This window comes from Rhinolophus sinicus, chromosome 1, assembly GCF_057876585.1.
Source record: "Rhinolophus sinicus isolate RSI-liver-muscle chromosome 1, RSI-T2T, whole genome shotgun sequence".
Lineage (NCBI taxonomy): Eukaryota > Metazoa > Chordata > Mammalia > Chiroptera > Rhinolophidae > Rhinolophus > Rhinolophus sinicus.
The window spans coordinates 37307502-37319683 of record NC_142501.1 but is presented as its reverse complement, the minus strand read 5'-3'; the positions used below and the strand labels follow the sequence as shown (position 1 = coordinate 37319683).

Sequence of the window (12182 nt, the reverse complement as noted above, 5' to 3'; positions counted from 1 at the left end):
AAATGTTTCATTTTCTCTATTCTTTAATGTTTAACATGTGCCCGGAAGTGTTCTTATGGGGGAGGTCCAGGGAAACCAAATCAGACGGGTCCAGCAGGTTTTCAGTTAGAGAGCAATGGCAGAGAGAGCTTTTTACTGGATGCGCAAGAGCCATGTGTGATAAAGCTGGAACTTTGGTGTTCAAGTAGAATTTCACCCTTAGTATTGCTGGAACAAACCAAGACTGAGGGCTCTATAACCTCCATATTTTCCTTATGTGGCAATTTGCAATGATAAGGAACATCAAACAAGAAGGAAGAAAGCAGCTATATTAGTAACAAGGAAAAAGTTACTTGCCAGGGATACATACCACTTGCTAGCGCCATGAACTTTGACAAAATTTGTATCCTTTCCTGAAGATTCCCTTTCTGAAAGCACTATTTCAAAGAGTGTTTACAAGGATCTAATGAAGTCATGGATGAAGCGCTTTAGTGTAGTGTCAAGGCACATAATAAGTGTTCAATATATAGTTGCTATGACTAGAAAGAAAAGGAATCTAATTTATGGAACTATGAATCCAACTCTATGTAACATCATCCATCTGGAAGCAACTGTTAGATTTGCAGTCAGGTTATCTGGGGGAAATCCATAATTCTCTTGAAGTTATATTTTGAGGATCCAACATAATTTATTAAATGTAAATATTATAAGTGAGAGAGGCGAACATGTCAAGATTATTTCATTCATGTGTTAATTATGTTTAGGCTTCTTTATCAGAGAAGTTTGTCCCATTTTATCTAACTGGGTCAGGTACACTTAATTTCTTTGCCCTGGTTGATATAGACCAATCAGGGTTTACTCATTCTTATTCTACCTGAGATTTTGGTGAGCTGGTCACAGCTTCAGTGAGACAGAGAAACATCCCTGAGATGATCCAACCAGGAGTCTTTGTCTTCCTTAACTGTAATTATGAGCAGCATATTTCTAATGTGACTTGGCCCATCTGTTCATAGCTGGAGTGTGGTAGTTCAATCCAATGGTTTGAACTTGTCATAGGATTTTCATGTTCTTAGACTTAAGTATGCTGACTTTGAATATAATTTTAGTTGATGGTAGCAGTTTCTCTGCATTGAAAATGTTATTAATTATTGAAAACTTAATATAATAAAACTATTATAGAAATGTCTCATTATAAATAAGATACAATTATATAATCAGCAATATAGCCCTTTGTAAATCACTCAATTTCACTGTAATTTAATGAGGGTACCATTAGTTTTAAATTTTTATAACATTTGTGAGACACAGCGTCCTTTGTTAAACATAATTTCAAAAATGCATCTAAACCCATATACATATATAAAATATATGTATATATATATATGAAGAAGGCCCAATTAGCTTTGTTTTTTGACCATTTAAATTTAGCCAATACCTTCAGTACTGTTTTGGAATTATTCCACAATTATGACCACTACATTCATAATGTGGATTTTAAGTTCTGTCTTAATGACGAAATGTTGAAATGGATGGATTCTTGCTCCAGATCATGGAGCACTATAATTTGTCAGAACATTTTTAAAATAAATTGCCTTAAAAATTATCTGTCCTAGAAATGATATGACTATAGAAACTGTATTCTAAAGAGCTGAAGCCAAGTTTAAAGACTTGCCCAAGATCACACAACTAGTTACAGGTAGAAATGGGATCAGAAGCAAAATTTTCTGACTGTTAATAGAAACTTTGCTGAGTACGAGAAATTTAAAAAATAGAATTTCTAGTCAATCAAAATGTTCAGTTCCTGGCTTCCACTAGTTTGCAAAGTGAAAAAAGAAAAAAAGTTCCTAAAGGAAATAATTTTGCATTGATGGTAATTTGGGGAAAACATTAAGAGATATGTGGAGATATTATATCTGTGTGTTTAAGTACAGATAAATGATACTGACAGTCAAAACCCATCAAGCTATTATTAAAAAAAAAAAAAAGATAGAAGGAATGTTTCAGGTAAAAAAATATGTACTGACTAAGACTGACAACCTGAAAAGAATTCATTTTCACAGCTTCTAGTATATTCATTAACTAAAAGCATAGTTCTAAAGCATATTTTATAAATTGTTAATTTGGAGCAGTCTTACAAACACTTAATAGTAATGAAAGTCATAATAAATTTAAAATAGTCTATTGAGAAATTGTTCAAACAGTTATGAAGAGAGATTGTTCAAACAGGAAGCACTGATATAATGGCATGTGTAGAAATAGAAGATTAAAAACGTAGAACAGATCCTGTTTTTTCTCACATAAATCCGTACCATATTTCTTTTTATAGAATGTTTTCTCTCCCTTTTCTTCTTCTTTCCACTTCCTCCTTTTCCTTGGCAGCGTAGGACAAGGAGGAAGAAGAGTCAAAATCAAACCTGTCCTTATAAAAGGCAAACCAAATTTATAACAAATCTTATTATAATTTTTTTGGTCAATGAATACATAGTCAAATGTTCACAGAAGAATTTACCATACATTAAATTGTCTTTGATATCTGAATATACTTCTATAGTGTATTTTGAATTTGATCTGCTACATCTTTTTTCTTTCTTAAATATAAAGCCTTAAGACGTTATTCATCCTGATTGCATTTTCTTTGATGTTTTATACTATTGTTGCTTTGGACCTTGGAAAACAATGCATGCCAGTTCCTTTACTGATAGAATAGTGGACTGCAGTGTTTCTAGTCCACAATTAAGGCTGCATTTTAAATTTCTGTTTCAATTATAAACACATAAGAAATTAACTTGGTCCAAATATTGATAGAGGCAATGCAGTGCATTAGATGGGTTAGAGAGATCTGCTAGATGGGTCAGATTGATAGGGTAGAAGAGCAGGACATATTTTCTCACTTGATGGATATGTTAAATGACAGGAGGATGACGTTCCCCAACATTTTTCTCATTCTTTTACTTAGATCTCTTTAAAGGAGAGGTTAATTTAGACATCTTTATTCCATTTGAAGTACACGTCAATCAATTTTTAAAAAGTATGAACAAGTTTGTAAGTGTGTGTATGCACAACATTCATATGCTCTTCACCAAGTTTTATTTAAAATTTATTTTGGCCTGTTGATTCCATGTTTTTTCAACTTCAGATGAAAAGAGTCGTTATGGGTTTTACTCTATCTTTAATTGAAAATAAAATGCCATAAGAATTAGCAAAATAACCAATTTTATTTAATAACTGAGGATTGATCATTTATGAACTATTTTTATCTCTTTAAAAAGCATCCTTAGGTCTAAAATTGCATGATTCTAATTGGATTAAAAACTCAATATAGATCACTTCTTTATAAAGACCTGATAGAGTTATAGTCATTTTCCAGGTTTATTCACATGACTCAGGTTTAAAAGATTTAAGGAAGTTTCTGTTATTCTTTACAATCAGTCCTTTCTACAAATAAAATGATGTCATAATACCAGAAATACCCCATATTCCCTCAAGAACTTGTTCATTTCTCTTTTTCATTTTTTATTTTATTTTTTAAACACTTTTTATTAAAAAATATAGCTATCATACAGCATTATGTCAGTTTCATGTTACACCATGAAAACAGTCTATTGAAAGATTGTTCAACATTTATATACCTAAAGAAGTGATCACCATAATTCCAGCAACCATCTGACACATACTATGCTATCACAATATTATTGACTATGCTGTACATTACATCCCCATGACTTATTTGTTCCGTACCTAGAAATTTGAACCTCTTATTCCCTTTCACCTTTTTTTCCTCTTTTAAAATTTGTCATTTACCATTCACATTCAATATTATTTTACTATTTTATTACAATATTATTTTATTATTTTACATTAATTTCAGGTGTACAGCTTAGTTGTATAATTTAAGAAGTAATCCCCCTGATGAGTCTAATACCCACCTGGCACTATACATAGTTATTGCCATATCATCGACTATATTATGTATGCTTTACTTAACATCCCCATGACTATTTTGTAACTACCAATTTGTATTTCTTAATTCCTTCCTCATTTTACCTACCCCCTCAACCCCCTTCCCATCCGGCAATCATCAAAACTCAGCATAACACCTTCCAGTTCCATCCATGACATTGCAGATGGCAAAAATTCATTCCCTTACATGGTTGAGCAACATTCCATTATATGTATGTATGTACCACCTCCTCTTTATCCATTCATCCATTGATGGACACCCAGGCTGCCTCCACATCTTGGCTATCATAAACAGTGCTGTAATAAAAATATAGATGCACACATCCCTTCAAAGTGGCATTTTGGGTTTCTTTAGATAAATACCTAGAAGTGGGATTACTGGGTCTTTCTTTGTCTCCTGTTACAGTCTTTGTTTTAGAGTCTATTTTGTCTGGTATAAGTACTGCTACCCCAGCTTTTTCCATTTTCATGAAATAACTTTTTCCACCCCTTCACTTTCAGTCTGTGGGCGTCTCTCAATGTGAATTGAGTCTCTTGTAGGAGCATATGTTAGGGTTTTGTTTTCTTATCCATTCAGCCACCCTATGATTTTGATTGGAGCATTTAATCCATTTACATTGAAAGTAATTGTTGATAGATAGGTAGTTTTTGCCATTTTATTATTCACATTATTTATTTATTTATTTATTTTCATCTTGAAGAAGTCTTTCTAGCATTCCTTGTAACACTAGTTTGGTAGTGATGATCTCCTCTAGCTTTTTCCTATCTGGGAAGCTATTTATCTTTCCTTCGATTTTAAATGATATCCTTTCTGGATAGAGTAATCTTGGTTGTAGATCCTTGCTTTTCATCATGTTGAATATTTTGTGCTAGTCCCTTCTGGCCTGCAAAGTTTCTGTTGAGAAGTCAGCTGACAATCTTATGGGAGCTGCCTTATAATTTACCAGTTGTCTTTCTCTTGCTGCTTTTAGGATTCTCGCTTTGTCTTTGACCTTTTCCATTTTAATTATAATGTGTCTTGGTGTGGGCCTGTTTACAGTCATCTTGTTTGGGACTCTCTGCACTTCCTGGAAATATGTCTATTTCCTTCTCCAGGTTAGGAAAGTTTTCAGTCATTATTTCTTCAAATAGGTCCTCGATCCCTGCTGTCTCTCTTCTCCTTCTGGTACCCCTATGATGCAAGTGTCGTTACTCTTGATATTGTCCCAGTGGTCTCTTAAACTATCCTCATTTTTTTGGATTCTTTTTACTGTTACAATTGGGTGTTTTCTGCTACTTTGTCTTCCAAATGTCTGATTTGATCCTCTGCTTCATTTAGTCTATTATTGATTCCTTCTAGCACATTCTTCATTTCAGTTATTGTATTCTTCACTTCTGACTGTTTCTTTTTTATACTTTCTATGTATTTTTTATGCTTCCTATCTCTTTGTTGAAGTTCTAAGTTCCTTGAACATTCTTATAACCAGTGTTTTAAACTCTGCCTTTGGTAGGTTGCTTTTCTCCATTTCGTTTAGTTCTTTTATTGGAGTTTTCTCCAGTTCTCTCATTTGGAATGCATTTCTTTGTTTCCTCATTTTGGTGGCCTCTCTGTGTTTGTTTCTATGTATTAGGTAGATCTGCTATGTCTCCCAGTCTTAGCCAGGTAGCTTTATGTAGTAGGTGCCCTATGGGATCCAGTGACACAGTCTCCCTGGTCACCTGTGCTGGGTGCTCCAGAAGAGTTCCTTGTATGGGTTGTGTATGCCCTTCTGTTATAGTTGAACCTTGATTGCTATTGTCATATCAGTGGGTGGGATTGACCCTCTGGCTGACTGGTGGTGGTATTCGATAATGTCCACAGCTTACAGGCTGCTGTGCCTACCCAATGGAGCAGGATTTGCCCCAGTAGGCTCTTGTGCTTGTTCAGACAGCCCTTTGTGTGTGTGTCACTTGTGGGGCTAATTGGGTGGTGTACTGCAGTCTAAAGCCAGCCTCCAAGTATGTTGGATCTGGGACCTCTTGAGAAGGTCTCCAGTGCATGCCCAGGTCACCCACTACCTATTACCAGCCAGGGACTACCTGGTAGGTGCTACAAAGCAATCCACAGTTGGTAGCTACCTGTGCTAGACCCGGAGGCTTGTGGGAGAGGCCACGCTATGAATTGACGATGGCTACCACCAATACTGAGTCTGTGTTAGCTCCACAAAAAGCCAGGATACACTGAGGCCTGCTGCTGGTTGTCAGCTCCCATAAAGTTCAGCTTCTGATAAAGCCTTCTGGGGTAAGGAGTTGGAGGTGGCAGGGTCTCAGTGCGTCACCAGGGTGGAGCAAGTGGAACTCACCAGACCAATTCAGATTCAGATTTGGCCATGGGCATGGGGGAGAGCTTAACACAGGAAAGATGGTGCCCGCCTGCCAGCTGCACAGAAGGAGAGCCCAGGGAGAATGGCTACTATCTTCCAGCCCTCCATCTGAAGCCACACACCTCAGTCTGCTGCCCATTTGTCTCCGACACCCTCAAGCCCAGGGTGAATGACTGGACGAGTCTGTGTGGGACCTTTCAGAGGACGTCTAGGTTTCTTGAAGACTTCCTTCCCTCCAAGACAGTTGGAATTCCCACTGTTTTTCACAGCCAGATGTTGTGGGGGCTCTGCTTCCCAGTACCAGTACTGTGGACTGGGCAGCCTGGTGTGGGGATGGGGTCCGTCACTCATCCTTTTGGAACCTCAGTGGCCAAGTTATTCTTCCCAATTTTAATCCACCACATGGATATTTGGGGCCAGCCTGTTTTGCTTCTCTGTCTGTCCTACCAGTCTTGACACAGCTTCTTCTTTATATCCTTAGTTATAAATTCTGTTCAGCCAGACTTCAGATGGTTCTTCAGATTGATTGTTCTATAACTTAGTTGTAATTTTGATGTGTTCATGGAATGAGGCAAGCACATCATTTATCTTTTCCACCATCTTGGATCTCTTTGCCCAACTTGTTCATTTCTTCATGAGACTCTTAGTTTTAGGAACACCAAGAAGTTTCAGTCTTCTTTTTCTATTATTTGGCAATGTTTTCCTTTAATATCGCTTATTATCCTTAAAAAATAGAACATTTTTGCATTTCTACTTACTGTATCAAGCTAACTTTTAATTCACATTAGTATATAAGATGGAATTTATAAATATTTTAGAGAAAAATATCCTTCTAGATTTTTTTGAGGGTAACTTTTATTTTTTATTCTCTTGCTAGTGCTATAGTACCCACTTTTATTTCCTGACTAATGTCTGTCTTACATTAAATAAACCTCTTTCTGATACTGATAGTTAAGTGGTTTATATCTCCAATAATGATCCTAGACTAATGGTTCATCTTGACCTGATTCACTGTTACCAAAACCTTTTAAAGTAAATGAATGTGACCTCTACTCAACTTCCATTATGGCAACAAACTGAATGTCCCTGGAGACTCAAGTTCCCTTTTATCTTGAAGCTTTGGATGGGACAAGATTTCTGTAGCTTTGGGCAAATGTGGGGAAGCACATTCCAGTTTTAAGTTTCTTACTCTTTTTAAATAACACTTAATGAAATTTAAGATTCTTGTTAGCATTTAATAGGGCAAATTCAACAACATACTTTACTGTGAAATCCATTTAAGATATTTTAAAGGGCAAATTTAAAGATATTGTACTTCTTGTCAAATGCATATTTGTCATGATTCCCATACTGGACATTCAGCTTTTGAGCTTTCATAAGAGATTCCACAAATTTGTTTCACTTCTTCTTCTGATAAACTTTTCCAAATATTGTTTATCATGTTCTTGTGGGGATAAGGAATTAGTATTTAATAACTCCTGGTCATTGTTTCTGATTCATAAGTTAGGCATGTGCAGGTCAAGTAATAGTTTTGAGTTGCTGATTCTGTGTGGAACTAAGGGTAGAGCAGAGGACTAATCGCTGTTCCTTTGTATTGTTAATTGGCCAGTGTATATTCCATAGTATGTAGGAAAGAGCTCAGTTTTTTAGGTGATACAGGATTATATTTAACTATATGGAATACAATTTTAATTGTACTAAATGATTTATAAAATGATAGCAGGGTTTCTGTCATTTCAGACATACCCAAATTCAGTCTCTGCATCTCCATTCCTCATCTGCTGTGTGGTCTTGGGAAAATAGTTTTTCCCTCTAAGTTTCATTATTCTCATCTATTAAATGGGAAATATAATACCTAAATCACAACTGGTTTGTCTGAGGATTAAGTGAGATCATGTCTGACATGTAGTGAGCATACAATGTAAAATTTTTTGCCTGAGTCATTAGAGCGAAAAACTTGTTCTTTTGTATTTTTGATGATGGACAATTTAATGAATATTAGCAGCAAAAGGAGAATTTCTATGAAGAAAAGAATATACTCTACATGGCAATAGCCACTGAAAACTGAAACTTAAGTGTTCCAAATTCATACGATTTTAGAATTACAAGGGATTTTTAGAAAGTTTTTATTTATACCTATCTCTCATTTTGACATTTGTAAACTGAAACCAAGTAAGGTGAGATTTTCCCAGTGTCAACATAAGTTGTTACTTGTGGAACAATGGCTAGCTTCCAAGTTTCTCAGTCTTGGCCCAGTTCATTTTTATTTCACTGATATTCAACCATTTAAGGCTTAATGGCCCAAAGTTTTAAAATGAGTTTTCTTTCATTGGAAACTTATTCCTACAAAATAAAAATACGATTTGACTTATGTACAATTGAATGATTAAATTGCAGTCATGGGCCCAACCAATTTGTGACAAAGGTTTCATTTTATTGGAGCCAAAGTTCTCTGAGCTCATTAAGAGTTTTGGTAATTCTTGATAAATTATTACGCAGAACAAAATCCATTGAAATATTGTATTGAAAACATAATAACGTTAAAGGTGAAATAATAGTACCTGACTGACCTGCTGATTTATGATTTCTTTCTCTGAATGTGGTAAGTTGGAAACATTTTACCCCCCCTCAACAAGACCCCACATACATACATGAGCACAAAGAGATTGCAAAGTACCCTTGTATATTTAGGATACTGGAAATGCCAAGAATAAACACCGTGCAATTAAGGTTGGTTTCAACCTGAGAAGGAAATGCATTAACTCCTTGAGCTCCGACTAATGTTTTGCTGTATGAAATAAAAATATACCACACCTGGACAGGATATAGTTCTTAGTATTCAGATAGATTATTAGAGGAGAAAATATGTAAATACAAAGAAGTACCTTTATGGATGACATTCCTCTCTTCCTTGTACTTTCTGGAAGCAGAACGATAGGTGAGAAAACAGGTGGCCTCTCCTAAAAGAGCAGTGCTGTTAACTACGCTCTGTCCTTTTACTCAGAGGGAGCCACTTTTAAATTCTTTCAGCATTCTTTTTTTTTTTTTTTAATCTCCTGGTGATTACCAATGATAGAATTTCAGTCATTCATATTATTTGTCTATTCAGAGAAGCCTATCTCTATAGATAGAGATACAGATAGACTGATATGCGTATACTCATATATTTTGATTTTTATTGCTATAGCTCATACCATGTGGCTGAAAGAGTACAGGAGAGGAATGAAAGCCACCTTCTAGAGCCCAATCCTTTATGCTGTGCCCAATCCTTTTACTCAGAAGGAACCACTTTAAAATCTTTTTTAAGTTTTTATTTTTAATGGTCTCCCAGTATTTACACACACACACACACACACACACACACACACACACAATCAGTCACTATAATTATAAAGCTGTTTCTGACTTATCAACTTTAAATACCATTAAACTGGAAATATGAAGATTTACTTAGTTCCGTGTATTGCCACCCTGACATTCTCTCCTACTCTCCTCCTTCCCTCACAGTATAGTTATACAAGTCATTTAAGTTCTTTGAATAAACACTTTTAAATTTTAAATAGTTAGCTTACACCTCTTTTCTTGTTCAATCAACTATAAATAGTGTCCCTTGACACTTGCCATATCAGATGAGGATAGCACTTTTCTTCTCTCACTCTCAACTGCCGATATCCATTATTTGTATGTTTACTCTAAATGTATATAATATGTGTGTATGCATGTATACGCACATACCTATTTGTTTTACCTATTGGTTAATATTAAAAGTTGAAAATCAGTAAATGGTGTTTACATTAAAATGTGTCTATATATTGTCTTCTGAATAGTCTTAATAGGACACTCCTTATTTCCTTTCTATGTCGCTTTGTGCTTTCCAATTGCCTTTGTTTCTTCCTCATGTTATTGCCTTATTATTTCCATAAATTCTCAAGAATAAATCAAATCTCCAGAATCCCCATTTCCTTGATAACTGCTTCCTTGTCCTTTGTCCTCCTGCTTTCATTTAGGTTGGTTAGTCCAGCTAACATTCTTGGATGTCTATTTATGACACGTTAGAGCTGGAATCACTATTTTCTATATTGTCCTCCTTCTTGCTTTATCTCCTTGTTTTGCTCCACAACCACATCAAGGAACTTAATGAAAGAAAGTGAGGGAGAAGGGGATGCAGAGAATATAAAGTTTCTGGTATAAAAATGTTCAAAATGTATGCATTTTTAATAATGTTCTATTTTATGCCCTACTTGATTGACAGTTTGGCTCCAAACAAAATTTTAAGTTGGGAATCATTTTTTTTTTTTTTTAAATATATTTCAAATCAACTAATTCATCATCTTCTAGCATCTATGAGAAACTTGATGTAGATCTGATTTTGTTGTTGTTGATCACGACCCATATTTTTCATTTCTGAAAGCTTTTACTTTCTTTTATTTACTGTGGCATTTTTCTAGGATGTATACAGATTTTTTTTATTTATTATTTTGTAAACACCATGAATTTTTCAGTCTACAAAGTTCTGTTCTTTCGCTCTGGAGAATACTCTTCCCTCTTTTTTCTTTTTGATGTTTTTTTCCCCCTTTTATTTTCTAGTTCGTTTTGGATTTCCCATTAGACATATATTATATTTTGGGGATTAATAATTGCATTTCTTATTGTTCACAAATTTTTGTCTTTGTTTCTTGATTCTTTCTAGGGGATTGCCTAAACTTTATCTTCTAAACTTTTCAATCGAATCTCATTTGAGAAATTGCCTTTTTAATTTCTATGAGCATCTTCTTGTTCCCTGACAATTCTTTTTTTCAGTTTATTCTATTCTTGTTTAATGGATCATTCCTTTAATATCTCAGGGTATACAAATTTGAGAGTGGTTTTAAAAAATTAAATTTTCATTTTCTTAAATTATCTTTTTCTCCATTTTTCACTTGCTGATTGATCTTGAAGTTTCTCATTTAGCTTGAAGTTCTACTGGTGGTTGGTTACCCATTCAGATTTAAACTCAGATAAGACAAATTAGATTGGGAGTTCTGACAATAAATGAAGCTATCAACAGGGGGGCATTGCTTTAATGAGAACAGGAAGCTGGCCATACATTACATGAACACTACATATAAGTACAGAAAAGTCTTTGTTCTAGAATTCCAGTGATCATGGTAGCTATCTTAAGTTTCTCTAGACTGTTAAATTTCTGTTGAGGGAGAGTGATGTGACTGAAGTACAAGTGGACAGAGGAGAACCACTTTCAACTAATACTACTGTTTTCGACCGAGGCCTCACCCCTGCTGTTTCTCATATACCTGGGGTTCGAGTCCCAAGACTTTTTTTTTTTTTTTTTTTTTTTTTTTTTCAGGTGAGGGCGCAGTTCTGAGGGCAAATAAACCTCCATTTTTTGCTTAATCCTTTCCATATATACTCTAATCTGTTTACCTGCTTACACCAGTTAAAACTCTACAATTACTTTTCATCTTCCAAAAATTTGGTCTTTTCTTGCCTGGGCATGCCTCTTATTCTTAATTATGTTATATAAGTTTATAAATGTATTTGTTTTTTATCATTTCATGGTGTCTCAGAAAGAATGGAGATACTCAATGCACATAATCATTCTGTCACCTTGAACAGTAAATCAGGGCATCATTTAAAAAAACCAAAATCTTTCAGTTTAAATAGGAGAAAATATTCAAGACAGTACCCGCTGTCTGGGAATGAAGGAGTCCTTGTAAAGTGGATGAGTTATTGCAGAAAGGTGAAACTTGAGGCTCTAAAACCAAACTTTAACAGTTCTAAGATTTTTATAATGTATATTTTCTAGTTTCCTTGGTGAGAGATAGTGGGGACAAGGGACATAGATACGGAGAGTTTCACGATTCTTTTTCTCTTTTTGATAAATTTGTGAAACCAAATGAATTT

At 34.9% G+C, this 12182-nt stretch overlaps 1 protein-coding gene across 21 annotated transcripts in view; it reads left to right on the top strand.

The window, feature by feature from the left end:
• SOX5 (SRY-box transcription factor 5) overlaps window positions 1-12182 on the top strand; it is a 946176-nt gene that overhangs the window by 745743 nt on the left and 188251 nt on the right. The gene's annotated exons all lie outside the window — the stretch shown is intronic.